Genomic DNA, 24,992 nt, shown 5'->3' with positions numbered 1-24,992 from the left:
TTACTCCTATTTATAGGCCATAATGAATAGATTGTGCTAGCTGTCAAGTAGTTCTCAGTTATGCACATGTGACCGAGGAAATAACCAAAGATTATATGGGCTTCCCTGGTGGCTCAGATGGTAAGGAATCTGCCTGCAATGCTGGAGACCTGGGTTCGATCCCTGGGTCGAGAAGATCCCCTGGAGAAGGGAATGGCTACCAATGCCAGTATTCCTGCCTGAAGAATTCCATGGACAGAGGAGCCTGGTGGGCTACAGTCCATAGGGTTACAAAGAGTCAGACACAACTGAACAACTAACACATATATTCAAACATACCTGGATACACTGAAATGAACTTGAGCCAAACTCCACCTGGCCTCCATAAGCTCCTATATAATGAGAAAACCATGGTGCTGTTTCAGATCCCATGTCAGCTCAGATCTTACATCTAATAGTCCTAGAAATGGCTGGATTTTCTTCATTCCTCAATTACCATGGAAATGGTTCCAGGTCACTTTAAGAGAATAATCAAGGGAATGATTATTGTATAAATTTAATGTGGCATTATAGGTTTCTTTTTCAAGATCTTGAGCTTCAAGCAATTAGTTCTAGATTTGAGATCTGACTTAGACCTGGATATTGAGTGAGGAACAATTTCCCATTTTAGCAGCTGATGTCAACTTTCTGCTTCTCATTGTTTTCTTCTTTTTCTCCCTTTCTCACAGGCATCTACACATCTATCTCATGTCTAGTGCTTGCTTTGGAAGCACATATCCTATCTCATATCTAAGAATGCTGTGTTCTACTAGTTATCGCCACAGATCCTTAAAGGTCAAGAAAACTTGATGGCAAGTCTGGTAATTACATTTTCCTTGCCTCTAATAATTGAATGCTATTCCCTGGCCTGATTCTCACTTTTATTAAAGAACTCGGTTCAATAGCAACAATCGACACTACCAACCATAGCTTGCAGAGTGCAACCACTACCATCCATGCTTCTTACAGATACTGGTGTCCACTCAGCAGTATATTCCTTATGGAATGTCTTCTGGGGCCACCCAGGGATCTTACTCAGGTTATGGATGCTCAGGTCTTAAACGGATTATCTATTCTAACACTCTCAACTCCCTGAGTCTTCTGACCCCTTTTGCAACACCATATAGAGAGAGCCAGATTTTTCATCATATTTGCTCTAGTCAATTTTTAATGCTACTAAAGAGAAGCCAGCCCACACAATCATTATTATTGTTGACCCTGTATTTTAAAACAGCATAACTATCACACCTTCCAGTGTCTTTCCTTTCATCTGGACTTTATTCCAAAGCAAAAACGGTGAAAGCCTTAGTTAACATGGTGCTATTGCCAATCAGAAATTTTCAGCCACCTCTCACTATTAGAACTGAAATTCTCATTGTTCTCATATAGGAAAGTAATTCAGCTCTAAAATCCCATAACTGTAGTCTACTTTCTAAGAATTTTCTTATTACCAGTGGTCTTGCCTTGAGGTTTCCAGAAGACAAAGCCTAAGTCTGAGACATTTATATAACTACCTTTTAAGATAATGCATTCCCAGGGTATAGGAGTGAGGAAATAGTGATGGAAGGGGGAAAGCAGATACTGGCTACTGCTTAGTATGTAGTATGACTGCTTGCCCATCCATGTGGCACTGTCCTTCAAGAAGCTACAAAAATGAGAGGATATTAGGCCTTTTATCCAGCAAAGGTAAAAAAATTTACTATTCTCTCTTGCCTCCCACTGACTAAAGTTATGCTCCATGGACAGTTAACTCCCTTGCACACATAACTTGTTCATGAAGGTGACCAAGAAGACTATTTCAGCTAAGACCTAAGCACCAACATAAAAGTCTGAGACAGGAGGCAAGAAGTACACGGCATGGGCATGAGACAAGGTATCGCCCGTTACTCCTACAAGAAGTTGGTTAGTGTCTATTCAAGAGAGCAGTTGGTTTGAAAAAGTGTCCAAATATCTGGAGATAGATGAAACCAAAAGATATGGCATAGTACTTACATATGCAAACATTTTTAATTTTTTAGTGTCTGGAAGGAGCACATGATTGAACTTATTTGTAATTAGTCTGATGCACTTTGCCTGTTGATATCTGATTTATCCTTACTGTAGTAACTGAATCCAGGTTAACTTATTGATTTGTGTAGTTGGTGCTATTTTACTGTCATACTGTGTTTAGTCATTTAAAATGCACACTATGCCTTGTTTGCTATTTTATTCAGTAGTAATTTTAAAAGAATGGAGCATTTAAAATTTTTCTGTTATTACTTTGTATTCTTTAATAAAGGTCATATTATAAAACTCTTTTAGCTTCAAATTTAACAAAGGAATGAAACTTTTGACCCATCTCTTACAGAAGACATGAAATTTAATATGCTTTTACTGACCCATCCCTAATTTATAGATCTTTGTTAATTTAATATGTGGTATAGACTATAGGATAGAGGTATAGATTATTATTGTTTAATTACTGTTTCCAACTACATATCTTATTTTTCAAATGACATTTATTTTATTGTGTCTTATTAACATGTAGAAATAAATCGGATTCACTCATAACAATGCTCACCATAAGAATACTTATCCAAAACATCTATTCATTTACAAGAATGCTCACCATAAGAACATTTCTACTTTCTACTTCTCAATTTTAATTTTCCCCCACCCCTGATAAATGTTTGGGCAAACTTTTCAGAGATGGTAGTGTTAGTGCTAGAATTTGTGAATACCTGAATATCAGAAAGTAAAATAATTCAGTCTGCTCCCAGCTCTATCACCTTGCAGAAAAGGAAAAAAAGAAAACAAATAAGCCTTATGAACATGTCTCAATTATCTTTTAGTATTTATGCTGCAAAGGTTTAATTTTAAAGTTTGCCTGGAATTTGTTTTAGGTTTCTTATATGTTTTTAATGGTTTCTAGGTAACCTAAATATTTTGGGACGTGGGTTTTAATAAGAGTTTCTTTATCCTTAACACCGCCTGAAGTTATCAAGACATCTGTGTTGCTAAATATTTTGAAGTAGCCTGTGCTTCAGTTCTAGATATTTTTAAAATACATTATTCTGCTTATTATAGTAAAATCATTTCAAGAAGTGTTTTACAGTAATTCTCCCTTTCTTATATGCTAAAGAATTTCTTTCAAAAGTCAATTTGTTTGCATCTGTTTACTTTATTTAGGGTAGGTATTGTTTGTGTATTGTTCTATGTGCTCATCCTCAAAGATTGCTCAATCCTGTTTAATTGGTCTGATTTAGCCTATTAAATGGGAACAGTGAGTCCTATAGCTGCCTCTCACTGCCCACTTGAGTGCTGATACAAGCCTCCTTGTATTCTTAAAGAGAAAAGCAAATAAACATACATAGTTTTCAAAATAATTCTTAGCTTTTAGCAAACTTGTAGCAAGCTGGAATGTCACCCTATTGCTTGGTTCTCTGTCTTCTAGGATGAGAACTTATTCCTGGATTATTGGGACTGTGTTTGTTTATTTATTATTTCTTCTCTTTAAGTAGTATAAGGAAATGCCATTTTTCCCAAGCATTGCTCACAAGCACTGTCCTTGTCTACACTTACAACACATGGCAAGTTTCCATGCACCATTCCCCACCCACCCAACCTCCCATTTTGCGTGCATGCTCAATCACTAAATCCTGTCGGACTTTTTATAACCCTATGGACTGTAGCCTCCCAAGCTCCTCTGTCCATGGGATTTGCCAGGCAAGAATACTGGGGAGGACTACCATTTTCTCTTCTAGGAGATCATCCCAACCCAGAAATTGAACCTGAATCTCCTGAGTCTCCTACATTGGCAAGTGGATTCTTTACCACTGAGTCACCTGGAAAGCCCAGCCTCTCTTTTTTACCTCAGCTTTATTGGGGTATAATTTAAAAATAAAAATTGTATGTATTTAAGTTATACAAATACATTGATGTTTTGATATCATATACATTGTAAAAATAACCAGAACCATCAAGCTAATTAACATATCTAGCCTCTCATATTCTCACCCTGCTTATTTAACTTATATGCAGAGTACATCATGTGAAATGCCAAGCTGGATCAATCACAAGCTGGAATCAAGATTGCCAGGAGAAATATCAACAACCTCAGATATGCAGATGATACCACTCTAATAGTAGGAAGTGGAGAGGAACTAAACAGTCTCTTGATAAGGATGAAAATAGCAGAGTGGCTTTAAACTTAACATTAAAAAAACTAAGACCATGGCAACCAGTCCCATCACTTCATGGCAAATAGATGAGTAAAAGTGCAAACAGTGACATATTTATCTTCTTGGGCTCCAAAATCACTGTGGACAGTGACTGCAGCCATGTAAAGATGCCTGCTCCTTGGAAGGAAAGCTATGACAAACCTAGACAGATTATTCAAAAGCAGAAGCATCACTTTGCAACAAAAGTCCATATAGTCAAAGCTATGGATTTTTCAGTGGTCATGTACAGATGTGAGAGTTGGACCATAAAGAAGTCTGAGTGTTGAAGAATTGATGCTTTCGAATCATGGTGCTAGAGAAGACTCTTGAGAGTCCCTTACACCGTAAGGAGATCAAACGAGTCAATCCTAAAGGAAATCAACCCTGAATATTCATTGGGAGGACGGATGCTGAAGCTGAAGCTCTAATAATTTGGCCACTGAACAGCAGACTTATTGGAAAAGACACTGATGCTAGGAAAGATTGAAGGCAAAAGGAGAAGGGGGTGACATAGGATGAAGATGGTTAGATGGCATCCTCAACTCAGTGGAATGAATTTGACATAGTAAAGGAGATAGTAAAGGACAAGGAATCCTGGCATGTTGAAGTCCATGGGGTCACAAAGAATCAGGCACAGCTTTTCAACTGAACAACAAGAAAAAATCCTCTCATATACTTACTATGTTTTTAATTCCAATTTTGTGTGTGTGTGTGATGAGATCATTTATAAAATATACTTCTAGAAAATTCCACCCAGGTTCCTTCCTCCTTCCTCTCTGCCCACCAACTTTCCCAATATAACCCCACCCCAGTACCATTAAATTCATATTGTTTCTCTGGGAACTCCAGGTTGGTGAATGTGTGGAGGTGCAGATAGAATGGTATGCTCAGAGAGGGGATGGAAGCTCTGTACCCTTTCCCCATCTCTTGCCTTAAGCATCTTTTTCATGGTAACCTAGTAATTTAACTAGTTTACTGAGTGCTGTGGATTGCTCTTGCAAATTAATAAAATCCAAGGAATTTACAATTTATAGCCTCTTGGTAGAAGTACAGGTGATGATCTGTCTGCCCCACCCACACACCCACACAATCATACGCACACTGAGAAAGTAACAGGATTCATTGTCATTATTCACAAAATTATTTGAATGGTCAAATGTATTTAATAGTTTGATAACTAAAAGATTGTGAAAGATCAATTTCAAAATCACATTGAATTTTAAAAAATCTATTTTTTCCTGAGATTTAATTGTGTAATGTATCTTTGGGTCCCTCAGATTAATCCTTTAAAATGGACATTATTACTCATTTTAATGGACATTATCTGAATTGTGATGTATTCTGTTGCATGAGAAAAGAAGCCCATTTCTGTAGCTTAACTTTGTAATAGCATTTTATTTTTCCTCACATATCAACGAGTATTAGTGATGGGAATTTGGCCCCTTCTATCATTTTTTTCCATCATGCACACAGGGAAGTTCTTATCTTCATGCTTGTCCAAACATGGAGGTAAGGTGGCTGCTCCCTCTTTAGCTGTGCTGTAGACTGGAAAGAAAGGGACAAAAAGAATGTCTGTATTAGAAAAACAAAAATATTCCCAGAAATCTCTAGTAGAAAGATATTTATACCTCATCACCTACACTTTTGGTACATTGCCACAGTTGGATGCAATAGATTCTTAAAAGGTGAACATTTCATCTGGGAACATTGCCAACCTGAACAAAAGTAAGAAGAAAGTGACGATAGCCCTTAAGTGGGAAACTAACATTGTCTAAAAGTCATCGAATTCAGAATGTTGTATAATCACAACAGTATTTTTAAGCAGCATAAATTTTTAGAGTAATACTAAATTTCAATAACTATTCACTTTTGCTATATTTGATGGTTTTAATGAAATAATATAATGTTTTTTATACTTTACTTTCTACATTATACTAATGAGAATAAGGTCATTATAGGCTATAATATTTTTTGCATACTGGAATATTCTTTTTTTTATATACTTTACTTAAATGGTGGCTTCAGGGTCCATGTTATAAACAGTATCAAACTCCTATGGACAATATCTAAAATCTAAATAATAACATCTAAATCCAAATCCAAATTCTAAGGATTTTTCTGAGTTAATTACCAATATGTTTCATATAACAATTTTAATGCCTACATACTGGTAGCAGAATATGAAGTCCAAAATGGATTCTTTAAGCTAAATGCTGAACATTTAAACTGTTTGTATTGTGTGGGGGTTTTTTTGGCCTTAATATCTAAAATTCAATATTTGATAATTATGACTTTTAAAGTGTTAAAATTGTTACCTCTTAAGGAACATTTTTCTACACTTATAAAAATGTTTCTTAATTATATCTTCTCTCCCACTAAATGTAAATCTTATACTTGCTGCATTCTTCTTTAGTATCTTTAATGTTGATAATCAAGATGGACAGACTTTTCAGTGGCATTTAGGCGGTGGCTGGAGGAGAAGACAGTCAAGATAGGATATTTGTCCTAATATTCTGTCTAAGTAATACTCAAAACTGAACATAGTACATTTTTCTAAATGCAAATCTAATACTAATTCATATCTAATGTAATATATATTACGGATTTACATCTCATTTCAAGTCTTCTGTGAATTCAATTAGAATTAATTCTGTCTCATCTTACACATTTTATTGAATATATCTTTTCAAATCTAATCTTGATCCTGTAATTTGGGATGATTTGTGTTTTATAAACAGTCACATCCAGGTATGATATAGAGTGTCAGATATATCACATGACGTGAGGTTCAGATAAAATACCATTTCTCCAATTATAAAGGAAAACATGTATAATCTTACATATGAAGACTTTATACTTATTTGCTTATAGTTAAAGCTATAAAGCATACAGGAAGAAAGAATATATAAAAATACAATTGAGAGAATAACCAAACAAGAATTTTTAAAATATGAGATAATTAAGTAATTTTGTTTTCTCTCAAAATGTTCCTGGAAGTATGCTCTATAACGTAATTCTTCTCCTCCCCTGGATAAAATTTTGGTTGGTTTCCCCACAGCTCTCTTAACTAAAAAAAAAAAAAATCCACCTGATACTTTAATCATTTTCAGCTTAGAGACTGTTAAGTACAGCTAGAGTAATAATAAAGATTCCAAACTTCATTCAAAATTAAAGCTTCTGCACTCACCTAATCAGCCATGCAACAGAAGACAGCCCTGTAGTATACAGTATACAGTATGACTTGGATAGATACTCCTTTATTTTCCCAACTTGTCTTCTTCCCCTTCTCAAATGCTAATTAGCACTGTTTCTGACCAAACTGGATTTTTGGATGGTGGAGAGAGGAGATGTGAGTGCACAGTATGCTTGTACTTTGGTGAGCTGCCATCATGGATTGCTCTCTGGTTTGCTCTCTGGTTTGGCAGGTGTCACGGCTGACTCTTGGTCTTTCTCCCTTGCAGGGTGTTTCATTTCCTTGTAGGGAGGGTTCTTCAGACCATGTATTCCTCTCTGCGTTCAAGTAGGCATCTCTCAACTGCATTTCACTGTGATTTACGTTATCAGCAGGCCATCTTTTCACAGACTCTCTCTGTTGGGATCCTAGGGTCTTTTGGCATCCTTTTTTGGATAAAATCCATTTACGATGACTATGGGCCAGCTTTTAGCCACATATGTTTGGTTCAAACCTTCTCTATGTCCTTTGTTAATTTTCAATTATATTTTAAGTTATTTTTCAAAAACAAGCTCTCTGTGATATTGTCATGATTGATATTTTTCAGATGTATACATATATGTTTTAATTAACAGCACTGAAATTAAGTTCAAAGCATAACTGAGTCACAGTTATTTTTGCAATCAGGAATACAGAATATTAAAAAAAAGATTATGTGTGGTGAACTCACTTAGTGATTATTAAAAACAATGAGGATGGCTAAGATAGGAAAATATCCTTCTTTTACAGACAAAAAAAGAATCAGTTTAATAAAACTGTCATTGGCCAGGTGTAGTGTGATTTGTGTGATGTACTTCATGTGAAGGTTTATGTGATGCATGGGGTTGAGAGTAAACATATGTGGGTTTGAGTCTTATTTCTATAATGCATTTAATTACAAGTTACAAGAAGCTGATCAAGGTTAATAAAGCAGGTAGTCTAAGTTTCTTCCTCTATAAAATAGGTATAATAATAGTTCTAGCAATTATATTGTTTGGTAAACATATGGTATATACCATGCAGTAACTTCTTAACAATAGTTAATTCTGTCTTCCAACATTTTCGGTTTTTAAAAAAAATTACAGCTGTAGTTTCTTCAGGTATTTATTTTATCTTTTATGATTTCCAAAGTCAAAAATAACATGTGCATTATATGAACATACACATATACATGTACACATATTTTTACAGGTTTTCAGGTCATTAGTAAATTACTATAATGCAATAGTTAGCAAGTGTTTATTAAAGTGAGAATCTTTGTCTCATTATACTATACAAAACAAACTTTAAACTATCAGATTATACTTAATTTTTCTAGAAAAGCAAATAAATAAGTAATGGTAAGCTGTTACCTTTAACAATTTAATCTTTGGAATCAGTAATTAAGTAGAGAAGTCTGGTTTTCACTGTAATAGGAGAAACAGGCTATTAAAGAAAAGTCTTCCATGACAGGCTGGGAGAAAACTCTGTAAGAATCTGGATACACAGTCCATGATTTTATAATGTAAATTGTGATTATTTAGATGCTTATAACTTTTCATCATCTTCTTTAACGAGTTATTCCTATTGGTAGCCAAATAATCATCAAGCTATTGCTAAGTGGGATGGTTACTACTGCATCTATAGCTACTGTGGTTATCCAAAGAGAGGACACTACTATTGTTTCCATATAGATAGTGCCATTACTTCCTTGTTTGTTTATACCCCTCATAAATATACATTCATTACAAGATTCTGAATGTAACAAATGCTCAATATCTTTTCTCCATGTTGTTAAAACATGTTGGGAAGTATTAGCACAAGCTTTGGTATTGTTTTATTATTGATATTATAATATTACTGATACTATTTTTCTATTCCAACACAGATCCAGAACAACATTGCAAGAGTATACCATATAAAATCTAGATCACAGTTCTAGATAATGTTTCCCACCAACAACTAAGATTCTAAGATGTGTGGTGTTTCACTATTAATGAAATCTGTTTGGGTGTACTTTGTTCAAGATCAATATTACTACTTTCTAAGCCCATTCCCTTGGATTGCAAAGAACAAACCAGTCAATCCTAAAGGAAATCAATCCTGAATAGTCATTGGAGGGACTGATGCTGAGGCTGCAGCTCCAATACTTTGGCCACCTGAAGCTCCAATACTTTGGCTCAATAGAAAAGACCCCGATGCTGGGAAAGATTGAAAGTAGGAGGAGAAGGAGACAATAGAGTACGAGATGGTTGGATGGCATCACTGACTCAATGGACATGAGTTTGAGCGAACTCCGGGAGATGGTGAAGGAAAGGGAAGCCTGGTATGCTGCAGTCCATGGGGCCACAAAGAGTTGGACACGATTGAGCTACTGAACAACAATGAAGCCCATCCTACATAGATTACAAATATTTTCCCTTCAAAAATGTTACTATTTTGTTCATAGTAAAATGGCAATTTGAGTTATCTTTTCTTGTATATTTAACATATTTCACATATATATATTTGAAATATTTCTATATACAATTCCTAGGTCTCTCTACTGAAAGAGCTTAGAAAAAATGCTCTACCAGTAGCAATAAATAAGACAAATCTCATATCTTGGTTTCTAAATATCATTTTCCACTAAAAACATACCAGAGTTAATTGTGGGGAAAGGAAGATTTCTGAGCTGGGGAAGAAGACAAGATAAATTTGGAACACTTTGTTATATTAGCAAACAGGGAAACATTCAAATTATCTGGGGGACACATCAAAAGGATAAGGGCTCCATCTTAAAGGAACTCCAACAGGTCATATCTGAAAGTATTTGAGCTATTAGTCTTCTAATCCATTAGATTAAATAAGAATCTAAGAGTTTATATTGACACAAACTTTAAAAACAATTAAATAAAGGCACTGATATTAAAGGCTTAGACTTCTATTCATTAGCTTAGTTCATTCAGTAAATGTGTATCAGGAGACTGTACCACAACTTCAAGAAGAACCTGCAGGTGAAAAATCTCTCCATGACTATGGATAAAGCATAGAACAAATGCCAACTACTTAGACACTATTTCCTTAAGATAGTGGGCAAGTACCAATATATTGGAAACTTTTGGGGGAAAAAAGTTCCAAATATGTAGTTCCAATTCTGCATGGTTATTTTAAAGCCATTTTTCTGTCATCTCTTAAAGTAGAATGCCCCTAAAGTATGTCATCTCTTAAAGTAGTTGTTCCCTGACAAAGGTCTGTATTCTCCTTCCTCTCTTATTACATCTGTTATAATTTCCCCATAGCAGCTCCTCATCCAGCTATTCCACTTCTACCAGCCTCTTAGGAATTGAAAAAGTCCTCACTTTACAAATTAAGAACAGTGAGTTCTTGTTTAAAAAAAATGTAATGAGTGTCTCAAACATAACTCTATCACCCTAACTTCAAAAGAGGAACAGACTACATAAAATATACTATTAAATCATGATTTTCATCAAGGAGTACTTGGTTCTTAATGCTAACATATTTAAAAGGCTGAAAATCTACTAAAGTATGCTAAATGGAAAAATTAAAAATGTTTCAAAAAGTACTCAATCTTTTCATAATATTTCCATGAGCATAGTTTGCTTTAAATATGAAGGATAACATTTAACATTTTACTGTTTTGAAATGACATAATGATATAAGTTCTAGTAGTTATAGAATATAGCTATAGTGTAGACTAGTTATGGTTATTAACTAAAATAAATATGTTCTGAAGAAACTGTTCTGAAGGTAAATGTTACATTAGTTAAATCACAACAAAAAGACATTCCATTCATTCACTCACTGAACAATGGTTTGTATAATCTACTATATACTACTAGTACTATGCACTATGTAGTACTACTACTATGATGGATCATAGGTCCCAAGGAATGAAAAATGTCTCTATCATAAAGACACTAACTAGTGATAAAACGAGACACACACATTAGTTAATTGCAAAGCAGTGACTCAAGTGCATAAGTTAATGGTAGCACGAAAACTGAGCAATTCTTTGCACAGTGGGCAGGAGAGTTAGAGACTGCCTCAAAGAGGGAATGCTTGCAGTAACTTTTAAGAGATGAGTTACCAGTTTATTAGGTAATAACAAATGAATGAGAAGCTATTAAAAGAAACAGCTATTAAAGTCACAGAGGAATAGACTAGCCTGGAACATGGTGAGAAGAGGTGAGAGAAGAATTAAACCCAAAGCATAAAAGGCCTTAGAGACTAACCTAAGTGGTAGCATAATGGAAGGTATAAAATAATGACAGTAGAAATTACTTAGTCTCTGACCTGTCCAGTCCCTTGCCAACTCAGTACCTAGTACCCTTTTACCCTGTCTGAAAAATCCTTCCCCCAGATTTTTACACAACTGTATGTTCATTCAACTCTTGGCTTAAAAGTCACCTGTCAATACCACAAACTGAAATGAATTCGTGCCATCCTACCATACCCACTTATTAGTCTTCTTTCTCCATTGTTTTTAAATCAATAGAGAATAGAAACACAGAGTAAATATAAAGTTTATAACTTTATGTAACATACTCATATCCCCTTCATTTCTCTTTATTCTTGTAAATTAGACTGAAAAAATTGTAGAAATTGCTAAGCAACGTTTGGTGTAGTACAGACGAGGGATTTGTGAGTTAGCAATCTTCCCTTTATTCTGTAGTGAGTATATTTTGTTCACTAGTAGCCAATTGAGTATGACTAAAGCAGAAGAAACCTTTTCAGAGATAGATACATTTTATTATCTCAAAAGGATAAATCGGTAATGCAAAATTATCAGGCAAAATGACAAAAACATAGTGAAGAATTTTGGAGAGAGCAGAAAAAATGTTTCTAGCCCTTTGTATCATACCTCATATGCAAATGTCCTATCATCGAGGAGACCTACTTTTGTCTCCAGAGAAAATGGTTAGGAAGTAAATCTCCATTAGTACTGGGAAAACTTAGATTTTTAAAATTTAGCATCCTGCTCAATTGGGAGCTTTAGGGAATGTTTATACATAAACTGACATCCTTTAAAGTAGTCTGGGGGCTTAAACAGAAAAAAAATGTAGTATGTTTGTTCTTGTGGTCTGTAAAATATTTGAGTGAATCCCTGAACTACTGCAGACCCATAATCAAACAGACCAAGTGCATAGGACCCCTTACTTCTTCAACTGTGATTTAGAAAAACTCCAAAACACCTATTGTTACTAAATTAAGGCAATAGTTCCTTTATCTCCATATAGTGGAAAATAGAAAATTTTAAATATAGCCTAAAGTAGAAAGCATAACTGCATTACATTAAAAATATGTTCTCAAAATTTCGTAATTTTATTAAAGTGGCAAATTATTTAATTAAGACTCAAAACTAGGTGGAGTAGAAGGACATGTGCTCATCTTCTGCGAAAAAACCAAAATCACAATTAGCTGCTGAACAACCAGCAGAATATTGGATCCCACCAAAGAAAGATACCCCACATAGAAGGGCAAAGGAGAAGCTCCAACAAGACGGTAGGAGGGGTGCAATCTTGTTTAAAATCAGATCTCATACCCACCAGAGATGCTCGGAGGGTGCAAACAAAACCTCGTGTGCACCAGAACCCAGGGAAAGTCTCCACAAGAGACTGAGTGAGACCTCCTTTGAGTGTTTGAATGTCTCCTGCCGAGGCATGGGTCAGCACTGGCCTGCCACGGGAACAGGGGTTCTGGCTGCAGCAGACCTGGGAGGTGCAGAGTGTGGCCTAAGTCCTCTTGGAGGAGGTAGCCATTAGCTCCACCATAGAGCCGCTGAGCAGACGACCCACAAACTGGAGAAAAATTATACCAAAGAAATTCTCGCACTATTGCAAAAGCCCCCAACAGATTTCCCAACCTGTGGATCTGCAAAGGGACTGAGAACCCCCAGGGAATTTTACTTTGGAGGCTAGTGGGATTCGATTACAGAACTGCCACAGGATTGGGAAAACAGATTCTTGAAGAGAATAAACAAAACCTTGTGTGCACCAGGACCCAGGAGAAAGGACCAGTGACCCCACAAGAGACAGATTTGCCTGTGAGTGTCCAGGAGTCTCCAGCAGAGGTGCGGGTCGACAGTGGCCTGCCGTGGGGTCAGGGACACTGATTACAACAATCTTGGGGGCGGTGGCAGCATGCTAGTTTAAGTCTTTGTGAAGGAGGTTGCCATTACTGCCATTACCCTACCACAGTTTGGCCTTAGGCCCCACCCTTCAGCAGAAAACTGGATTAAAGATTTACTGAGCATGGCCTTGCCCACAGAGCAAGACCCAGTTTTCCCCACAGCCAGTCCCTCCTATCAGGAAGCTTCCATAAGCCTCTTATCCTTATCTATCAGAGGGCAGACAGAATGAAAACCATTTAAATCTAGAAGTGAAGTGAAGTCGCTCAGTCATGTCTGACTCTTTGCGACCCCATGGACTGTAGCCTACCAGGTTCCACCGTCCGTGGGATTTTCCAGGCAAGAGTACTGGAGTGGATTGCCATTTCCTTCTCTAGGAGATCTTCCCGACCCAGGGATTGAACCCAGGTCTCCCGCATTGTAGGCAGATGCTTCACCATCTGAGCCAGACCATATATAATTCATAACTGACCAATATTACAACCAATATTAACTGGATATAAAATATTAGTAGTTGTCCTTAAATAACATGGGCTAAAATTTATCACACTTTAATGTAAAATTTTGAATGCTATCCTATATTTTATTCAGAGGTCATTTTTATTTATATTGTGTACTGTAATTTAAATATATTAAACATATTAAATTTGCATTGTAAATTTACAGTATACAATTGTAGTAGTGGGTCCTCAAGTTTTGAACACCTTAGGGTCAGTGAATTATTCAAGAAATTATTTAAAAGATATTTTGAAAAAGGATCAGGAAAAAGGATTAGGAGTGATCCTAAAAAATTAATATGAAGCAACAATGGGAGGAGTTGGTCAGAAGAGTATATAAAATAGTAAGAGCGCTCATGAGAAGGCCAATTATGTATAGTCCTGATTAAGTCAGATATGGAGAATGTGTTAAAACAGGATTTGCAGACTGAAGCATTACTTGAAGATATTAAACAGAATGATGGAAGCCTGGTCTTTGAGTATTCATTGCTGATCTATGAAAAGTAGCAATGGCATTAGTGCTTACTGATTAAGCTAATATGAATCTAGAGTGAAAAGTCATGCTTTATAAAGAAAAATGCACCTTATTTGATTTGCCTTGCTCTTCATCTGTGCTAGCTTCATGTTTGACATTTTTCTCTTGACCTCCTAATGTATGTGGTCTATAGTTTGTGGAGTTGATCTTTTCTTTTTTGAAAAATCATGATAGCTTTGCTTTTCACCCATCTTTCACTAATTCCCAGAATGTCCACTTTTCTTCAGAGATTGCAGAAAACAGCCTGCTATATCTCCTGATTTTTTTATTGCCCTAGGACCTAACTGAAAGAAGTTGGAAGATTAAAATACTCTAAAGCAAATAAATGATTTCCAATTACTTTTGATTCATCTTAAACTAAAATTTTCTCTTAATGAAACTTACTTTTTTTTCACATTTAAAAAGTATTCTCTTTGAGAGATATAATGGGAGATAAATCTCTCAAAACTTTAACATCTTCCCAGATGGCAAACATCTTATTGTCTTGATTTTTAAAATACATTCTTAAATTCTAGGCTAACTTTACTAGTGTCAGTTGACTCTGTGCTTAATAGATGTTTTCATAGTCATATTGTAGTTAGGTATCTCCTTTTTTCCTATAATGTATATTCCTTCACTCCAGTGACTGTGAGGAATATGAACATGTCATGTTCTCAAGTTATAGACTATAAGTGAGGCTAAGATATGCCTAAAAATTTATAATACAAGAGAAAGAAATGTGATGAAAAGCATCAGGTAGCATTTCATAGGAGTTCAGTACATAAGATTACTTTCAGCTGATTACATATAAATAAATAAAAACTTTTATAAGAGGTTTATTTAAGCTGGAGTTTTAAAGAATCCCCTAACCAAGTAAATGGTTGGGCATCAATGAATCTATAGATTAGATGAAATGATATGTACATATATGGAATATATATGTACATGTGATGGGGGAGAAGGGTGGGATAAGATCACAAGTATTCATCATATTCTGAAAGACATTTTGGACACTCAGTATGGTTAAAAGCAAACTACACCATACAGAATACTGTCTGGTGAGGTTTGCAAAATTATTAAAATTAGTATGATTACAATTACATTTGCTTTGCCTCCAAATGTTCATCTGCATTTTAGCTTCTCAATAATCTGTCTGAGGAAGCATGATGCACCTCTCTTTGAATTTTTGAAGTATGTTTTTCCAAAGCCTAGAAAACACATCTGACTGTTCCTTATTATTTCAAGATAGAATATGTTCACTTTATTTCCATAACTTTCTTTATACCTACAAGATTTTCCACTACTGACAAAAATTAAGCCCATGATATTATTCTGCCTTTTTTGCTTTTATTACTTCATTGAAATGGAAACTATTGTCACTCTATAGCAATAACAAAATGATTAAAAAAAATAGTAACAGAGAGGCTTAGAATATGGGTAGTAGTGCATGCATACTAAGTCGCTTCAGTCATATCCAACTCTTTGTGACCCTATGAATTGTAGCCTGCTCCTCTGTCCAGGGGATTCTCCAGGCAAGAATACTGGAGTGGACTGCCATGCCTGCCTCTGGGGATCTTTCCCAACTCCAAGGATTGAATGCTTGTCAGGTATCCCCTGCAATGGCATCGGGTTCTTTGCCACTAGCGCTACCTGGAAAGCCCATGGGCAGTAGACATCATGTTAAAAATGCATGCAGCATATTTTAAATTTTTTAAAACTTATGATGGGAATTGATTAGAAAGTGAAGGCTTATACTAAGGAGATACATAGAGAAAAATAATAAATTAAGATGTGTGTTTGGAAAACAGGAAGAATAATAATGGGAAAAACAGAAGCACTTATAAATGTAAGAGATAAATAGTATTTTATAAATAAGTGTTTTCTATAAGGATAGAGTGCATCAAAAAATGGTAAGATGATGTTAAAAGATTTAGAATCACAAAGTAGAAAGTGGCAGCAATCGAACTACTCACTTAAAAAAGGAGGGCATCAAATATAACAACTTGATGGCATGAAATCCAAGTACCTTAATTTTTGAACTGTTTAAAAAAATCTAGTAAGGAAGGCCTGAAAGTATAAAAGGTATAAGAATATCTTTTTGAGCTTAGTAGGAAGTAAATTGATCATAAAAGATTGACAGGCACCATGTAAGTAAAAAAGCAAAACAATAAAAAAGAAACATAAATTCAGATATTGACATTCAAGAAGTATGCTTGCATAGGAAGGAATACATTTCTAAATCCAGTATTATTCTGTCATATATTGTGCATATGTTAAATAAGGTAACAAAAGCATCAAAAGTTCTTACCTTATTATTTACATAAAATACTGCAATGACTTTAAAGTCACAGAACAAATTATTTCCATGCCTTCTTTTCTTGAGCTGGTCAAATTTCACTCCATGCATTCTGAACTTTGTAGTTAAGATGGAGCAATGATTTAAACAATCTTGCAGTTCTCTTTCCTCACTTTGTGTAACCTGCATGGTCCATGAATTTCACATAAAGAGGTGCTTTACAAAGACCAAAGTCATTTCATTCAGAACTTTCTAGCAGCTAAAATGATCTAATACTCATATATTTAAGTAGTCAAATTTTGCCTGTCCCCAGATCTTTCACACAGGGCCAGGTGTCTGGTTGATAGTCCTGACTGAAACTAATTTCCTGAGATCTGGAGATATTGGACCATATATTCGCTCCCAGTACTAATATATGCTGGACCATATATTCCCAGTACTAAGACCAAAACTAAAAATAGTAAGAAGGTTCTATGAAACATATAAGCATAAGCTTATAACATATAAGCATAACCAATGGCATTAATTCTAGACTAAAATGAAACAATTCTGCCCTTCTATGAAAAATTGATGGGAATCTAAATGTTACAATCATCAAAACATTTGAGGTTTTCAGGTAGAGAGAATTAGCACTATAATGTGATTTGACAAGATAGCAAATAAAAAATAAGCAGTTCCATACATATTTGGAGAAGTCTAGGGCTCTAAACCTTCCCCTCACTAACTTCCTGAGGTCTGATTTCTCAACATTAGATCCTCACCTTAGAACACAGTCTTCTTCAAAGATCATTCCTCTCCTCTCTGCTTAGTAAAAAATATTACAAATCTGAGTTCAGTGTTTTCCTCTTCTCATGTTTTGCACTCTGCTAAATTAAGCCAAAGATTCAAGGTTTCAAATTATCCCCCCTCACATCTATCTCTATAGACCAAACTCTGTGGGAGTTGGCCTATAATCCAGTCACTGAACATAAGTTGTGCATATGTATGGAGTCACTGGACTGGGCCCAGAAAACACAGAAGATCCTCCTGAAACATCATTTAGGCAAAGTTTGAGGGAAAAGTCATATTTCACATAGGTATAAATATGATCCTACCACAGAGTATAACCTAAGTAAGATCCATAGGACTTTTAAATGAAAACTGGAGACTTCAAATAAGATTACTTTTGGTTGTGGATGGGTGAGCATATCATTATTGTGTTATTCAGATAGAACATTCTAAGAAGCTCTGCACTATGCCAAATAAATCTTCCTTATAAATATGGACTTCTATTTTTGTATGAATATTGTAACAGGGAGTGAAAAAGGTTTAATAATAGGAATGGCTATGGACAAACTATGTAGCAGGTCAAGAGGTCAAACTTATCCTCCACCACCACCACCACCAGTATTACTTTTCAGACCCTGTTCCAAGCTCTTGAAGAATCTGGCTTCTTTTCTTAACCTCAGCCTCAGGGCTAAGTATATTCTGTCATTTCTTCATCAGTATATGCTCTTTCACATTCCATTTTCTTAAGATGTTAATATGAACGTAAAGAGGTAATTTTTTAACACTAAACATTAAAATTCACATTACGGCAGTGGTTAGATAATGAATTTTATACACTATCACTTTGGATGTATTCATCATTAGCTGGAGTTCTACTGAATGTTTATTTACATTGTGCCAGAGAATGTGCAAAATGATGAGTGGAAAGACGAACTAAAAATAAAAGTCCACCTATTCTTGCTGTGGATGACAGACTTGAAAATAAGTGAGTTAGAAGTTATGTTTCCACAAAGGAAACATGAGGCATAAAGAAGAGTTTGAGTTGTGTTAGTAGGAAAAAAAAGAAGTCAGAAAAGGCTTCTCAGAGAAAAGGGCCTTAGAGGTATGTCTTAGAGGGTGAGCAAGTACAAGCCCCATAAATAGAGAGAGAGGGTTATATCTCAGGCAAAGTATCAGGAAACAGCATAGGAGTCAAGGAAACAGAAGTTCATGATGGATGAAACAAAGGGTTGTAAGGGGAAGGGGAGACCTAGACCCGACCCTTTAGTAGGACACCCAGGTCAGCTGCCTCTGGCCCCCAGTACTGTGGAGGACAGACACAAGGCAATGTACCTCACTGCCCTGATGAAAATATTACTGAAATTCTATTTTAAAATGTCTGTTTTTAATGATATTCCAAGGGACCTAGAACAGTGCTATATAGGGCTTTCTTTTGTTGGTGTTTGTTTTGGAGGATCCAAATTAGCGGGGTGTCCCGGGTTCCAATTCCAGAAGGATATGGCAAGACACGATTGCAGAGTTAGGAAGCAACAGAGGAGGAACAAGCTGAAATAAGGAGTTTATCTTGACTGTGTATTTAATGGGCAGCATTAGTGAATTTTAAGCAGAGGAAAAAGGAAGTTTCAGAAAGTTCTCTCAGCTAATGCAATCAGAGGTTTTCAAGGTAAAGGCAGGGAGAGGAAACTAATCACCATAATACAGGGTAGTTATGTTGATCCCTGAACTAAGTTAGAAACAGTGAGGATATGAATATGTAGTATACTACTGCAGTAGACAGATTGATGGCCCCCTAAAAGATATCTAGATTCTGCTCCCTAAAACCTGTGAATATGATACATTATATGGCAAAGGGAGAGGAGGTTTACAGGTGAACTAAGGCTTATAATCAGCTGACTTCAAACTAGGGAGATTATCTTGGGTTACCTGGGTGCCTGGTATAATCAAAAGAGTGCTGAAACGTATTTGGTTGGCCAAAAATTTCCCTTAGCTTTTTCTAGATGTTATGGAAAAACTCGAATGAACTTTTTGGACAATCCAATAGAAGAAGAGTCAGTAAGCAGAAGAGTCAATGTCATAGTGATAGGATATAAGTAGGATTTAACAGATTGTTGTTGGCACTGAAGTTAGAGGAAGGGGGCCACATACCAAGGAGGTCAGACACCCTGCAGGAGTGGGAAAATGCAAGGAATAGGATTCTCTAGAGATCCAGAAGAAACAGCCCCTCCAATATCTTAATTTTAACCCCATGAGAACCATTTTGGACTTCTGACCTCCACATCTATAGATAATAAATCTGTATTGTTTTGAATCCACCAATTCTGTGGAAATTTGTTACAGAACCAACAGGAAAAATACAAATACCCAACTCAGCCTTGGCGTGAAGAAAACCCCTGACTGAAAATGACATTGAACATTTACAGTTTCTTCTAAAATGTAGTCATATCTTCGTCAGAGCTCTGGTCAGGCAGAGCTGTATAAAGGTCTCACCCTTTATAAAGGTTTTCCTAAGTGAGATATACCATACTGTCTTACTGTCAATGGTTCTTTATCTTTTCTTCTCATACACTTAAAGATCTCTTAATACATAAATATAATTTTTATATCTGTTGATCAATCAATTGTTGAACTTTGTGTCCACCTCTGTCCAGACAGTCAAATTTAAAAATACTCAGTATTTCGGACTTTAAATGTAATAAAGCATTGGAAGTAGGAGTTTTAGAGTTACACAGACGTGGATCATTCACAAATTCACCTCTTATTGGTAGTGAGACTTTTGGCAATTTAAAATACTAGAGACTCAGTTTCCCCATCTTAAAAAAGGAATTGCAATCTTAGGCCAGGATCCCTGGAAACACGCTCTGAGACAAGGATTGTAGGCAAGTGTTTCATTAAGAAAACACTTTCAGGAAAAACACATAAATCAGAGAGTAAGCAAGATAGGCAAGTGATTTCAGGCAAAATCCTAGCATCAGCATGATCCTGCAGGGAAGCCATGGGGTGTAAATTACACTTCAGATTTTCTTATTACTAGAGACTTTTTTACTGTGTAGGGAAGACCTTGGCAAGCGGTGTCCTAGGAGGGAAGTGAACTCCCAAGTGGTTCTCTCTGGCTCTCTGTGCCTGAAGGCAAAATGAGTCTAGTAGCTTTAGGGAAGTCTTCCAAAGGAAGTCTCAGGGGCTGACTCTGAGAAGTAAAAGAACATAGAAGTTGGGGTAAGGCAGATCCAATCAAAGGGATTCTAAAGAATCAGGACTAGGTCTGCTGCAAGCATCCATCTCATACCATTTTAAGGTTTGAAAACACTCATGCTTTTTTTTCTTTAACTTTTAAGATTCCTAAACTATTTTTTCTTTTGGAGTAGCATGAAGCATCTACTGCTATGTTCTGTACATAGAGTGCTCAGCAACAAATAATTATTTCTTGACAGAGGCATTCATCCCAGAAAGGGTAAAGGAGACAAAGGAGAAATAAACCAAATCTGAAGGATATCAGAACAGAAAGTAACCAAATTAGCCTGAATCTACATTTCAAAATGGTCATAATTTCATTTTCATTCATATTTTTAAGAGACCTGAAAACCTGAGCAACTTAAAGACTCAGCTGGTTGCTTTCATCTCTGAAAAGCTAGGCAAAGCAAACCAATCAACAAACAATATATGTATTTGATAATAAATCTTACATGAAATGCTGTCCCTTCTACAACCAGGAAACAATGTACCAATCTCCCAGAATGCATGTAATTAAATTTTCTTTTCTTAAAATATCTCCTTCTTTGCTATTCTGTTTCTATACTGAGAACTAAAACCTTTAATTGTGATAGTATGTTACAGTTTTAAAGAACATTCACATTTAAGTGCATTTAAAGAGGAGAAGGCCACTGCAACCCACTCCAGTACCCTTGCCTGGAAAATCCCATGGATGGAGGAGCCTGGTAGGCTGCAGTCCATGGGGTCGGGAAGAGTGGATATGACTGAGCGACTTCACTTTCACTTTCATGCATTGGAGAAGGCAATGGCAACCCACTCCAGTGTTCTTGCCTGGAGAATCCCAGGGACTGCGGAGCCTGGTGGGCTACCGTCTATGGGGTTGCACAAAGTCGGACACAACTGAAGTGACTTAGCAGCAGACAGCATCCAATTTTACATGATGGTCATACAACCCTGTCACATATTTTCACCCCCTTTTTACAAATGAGGGAACATGCTCTGACAGGGTAAGTGACCTAGTTAAGGTTGCACAGCTAATGGCAAGACCCCAACTTCTAATTTTCAAGAAAGTGTATTACTTAGAGGTCTACATGATTTTACACCTTGTATCAGTCAAGGTCCAGTCAGGAGACAGAAATCACACCAAAATTAGAATATGGAAAATTTAATATGAAGAATTATTAACTACTAATTCTTCTTTTAAGAGAGAAGAAGCTATCATTAAAGAATAAAGGAATAGTGGATTAAGGGAGCAGCCACTACTTCCAGAGTTGTGGGAGAGTACTCATGGATGAATAGCTTAGAAGAAGCATCCCCATCTTTTCTCTCTATCCTACAAAGCTTGAGAGATAGTCCTCATCAGAGATAATGTGGCTGTGGCCCATTTTATATTCAAGCAATTGGTTGAGGTGCCACAAACTGGGCTGGTGAGAAAACCAGCTAGGGGACCAGTGAAACGTCCTAGGAAGCCATCAACTGGGTTGCTGGTGAGGCTTGCTAGGAAGCCACACACTAGGGATTGGGCCCAAATTACTGGGGGGCGTGCAATACTGGTTTTTAGGACACTGCTAGCCAGAAAGCCACTCACTGACCACCACACCACAGGAGCAAGAAGAAAAGCACTGGAAACAAGAAAAGAGACCCTTTTATAAACAGTGTTCCTCCAACATCTTCTATTGACAAGTGCTAACACTGAACCAACTGAAAACAAATGTTTACAGGTTACAGCTCTAATATCACAATTCAGGGCAAAGAAGATGAATTAGGAGCTGTGAAACACTAAATTAGCTGGCACACACCTCAGTGACTCTCTTGGGTCCTCAATAGTAAAATGCTTTTATATCAAATTCCTACTCCATTTGTTTTCTTTTTCCCGAAATGCCTCTACAATAAAATGCAGATCCAACCTCTAGGACATTATATACTGACTACTGGTATGATATATAGTAACTTCACAGGAAGAGTGTACAACACAGTGACTGAGACCATGTCTTGAGTCAAAACACTTGAGTCGGAATATTAGCTTCACCACTGACTAAATCTGCAGCCTTGCAAAAATTAATCTCTGTATGCCTCAGTTTCCCTATCTATTAAAGGGGATAATAATAGTACAGACTTTATTAAGATGCCAGGAGAAATAAATTAATATATGTAAAGCCTGTAGAACAACTCGTGATAAATGTTAAAAATAAATGACAAAAGAACTTCATAAGTGTTAGTATTAGCCATACATGTTTGTTAGTAAATGGACCATTTACAAGCTAATATGCACGGGTAATACTAACATTTACAATGTTTGTGTTTAAAAATTCATCCTGTATTCTGTTTTCATTATCAATTTCCATTTAGTATTGGGTCTAATAACGCTAAAACCCAACTTTGTTGGATGAAACTGGTACAAAATGCCTTGCTCACACCTGGACATTATGAGCACTGTCCTGGCACTGTCCCTGGCTCACTAAACAATCATCAATCAAACCCAACTTATCCAGGACTCCTTTTCTCAAATGAAAAAAAAAAAAAAAAAAAAGACACGGTTAAATCATCTCTTTAAAGATTTATTGGGTTCTGACTGCTTTTGATCCCCCATATCCCCAAACAATGAGTTACACTAGAGAAGCAAAAAGGAGGAAATTATCATTTTAAGTGCTTACTCATCTATGTCAGGCAAGCACTTTGCATACATTGCCTGGTTTCATCTTTATCACAGTTCTGTCACATTAATACTTTCAATCCTATTTAACAAATAAGGAAACTAAGGCACGGAAAGGTCAACAATTTACTCAAGATCACACTCTTGCTAAGTAGCAGAGCCTGAATTCAAACCTGGTCTTTCTGTTTGGGTCGACTAAGCATTTTTAACTGTTCCGCTTGCCTCCCACACTGTCTTCTCAGACAGCTAGAATCCTACCCGCTCAATGCTTTTCATGCTTTGCTGTAAAGAGACGAGTGGGTGTGCAACTTTCTTTCTTTTCTTTTTTTTTTTTTTAAGTATCATTTGAAAGTAAAGCAAATGGAACTCATTTACCAGTTACAGGAATTTTAAAAACACTCCTAACATCTCACACAAAACTAGCCTTTGAGTAAAACATTAGCGGCCCTCCTGCATCCTGGCGCCCCGGACGTCACCTCACCTCACGGCTGCAAACTTGCTGAAGGTAAAGAAGCCTGGTGGCGGACCAGCGAGCTGAGTTTCAGCCCCGGTTCTGTCGCTCTGGTCGCCCTCCGAACCTTCTTCTCCTTCAGTGTAGCAGGAGGTGGTTTCCTCAGGGCAGCTTAGTGTTTCCCCTCGTCCCAGCCTGGCTCTGAGGGCGCGCGCGACGAGGGCGTGCCCCGCGGTCTCGCCGCAGATCCCGCGTGAAACTGCCCAGTTCTCTGAGGAGGCTGCTCACCGCCGCTGCCCCGACCCCACTGCTTCCCGCTTCTTCCAACTTGGAAAAGTGAAGCCCCTGCCCCGCAGTGCCTGGAACGCCTTTCACCAGACAACCCTCCGCTAAGTTCCCTTCTGCACCCGAGGTACGGGCGCTGACAGGAAAACCAGCCTGCAGTTCTAACTTTACTCTCCTCTGAGAGGAATTCTGAGAACTCTGAGACGGGTCTGACTGAAACGTGGGAGACAAAACCTGTCTAATTAGTGAACTCCGACGCCTCCACCTGGCTCGCAGCGCCCAGGCCTCCTGGGCGAGGGCACGGCACAGCTCTGCCGTTTCTCATGCCGGGATCCGACGCCCGGAGGCTCGCGGCGCCACCAGCCACAGCGTCCGGCACTGAGTCAGGGCATCCTCCCAGCGCAGCAGCCTAGCGCTGCGTTCGGCCGCCGGGAGGCTGAAGAAAGGTCCGAGCTGGGCTCGCAGCCCTTCCTGCCGGCCTCCCCACTCCGGGCCTCGGCTCCCCTCCTCTCCCGCTCCCGCCTCCTCTCGTAGGCTGCCAGGCGGACCCAGCCTGCCTCTCTCTCAGCCTTCACTACCGGGTCAAGCTGCGGGGCGGGGGGGGGGGGGGGGTGTGAGCGGAGACAGCAGTAAGCGGCTCCCCACCCGGCGCGCGCGCGCCCCTCCTCCCCTCTCTAGTCCGCTCCCTCCTCATCGGCGCTAAGCCTCCTCCCCTGCTGCCAGTACAGTATAACTCGGACGCGCGCGCTAGCGCGCGAGCGCGCGCGGACCCTGCCACTGCCAC

General features: G+C 37.5%; 1 long non-coding RNA gene across 2 annotated transcripts; it reads right to left on the bottom strand.

The window, feature by feature from the left end:
• Positions 1–5,592: 5,592 nt before the first annotated feature.
• On the bottom strand, positions 5,593–24,925 carry LOC147374426 (uncharacterized). 2 transcript variants are annotated; one of them, XR_015162749.1, is made up of 5 exons: positions 23,954–24,860; positions 16,857–17,027; positions 8,781–8,834; positions 5,858–5,932; positions 5,593–5,762 (listed from the first exon to the last, which is right to left on the bottom strand). It is a non-coding gene; the product is annotated as an uncharacterized LOC147374426 (long non-coding RNA). The 2 variants fall into 2 exon arrangements; XR_015162748.1 differs by lacking the exons at positions 5,858–5,932; positions 8,781–8,834; positions 16,857–17,027 and having other exon boundaries at positions 23,954–24,925.
• Positions 24,926–24,992: the final 67 nt, after the last annotated feature.

This window comes from Bos grunniens, chromosome 4 (genome assembly GCF_055505025.1).
Source record: "Bos grunniens cultivar Pamir isolate PY7600 chromosome 4, Bosgru_T2T1.0, whole genome shotgun sequence".
Lineage (NCBI taxonomy): Eukaryota > Metazoa > Chordata > Mammalia > Artiodactyla > Bovidae > Bos > Bos grunniens.
Note: the sequence above shows the minus strand (reverse complement) of the source record. Positions and strands in the feature narration are given on the sequence as shown.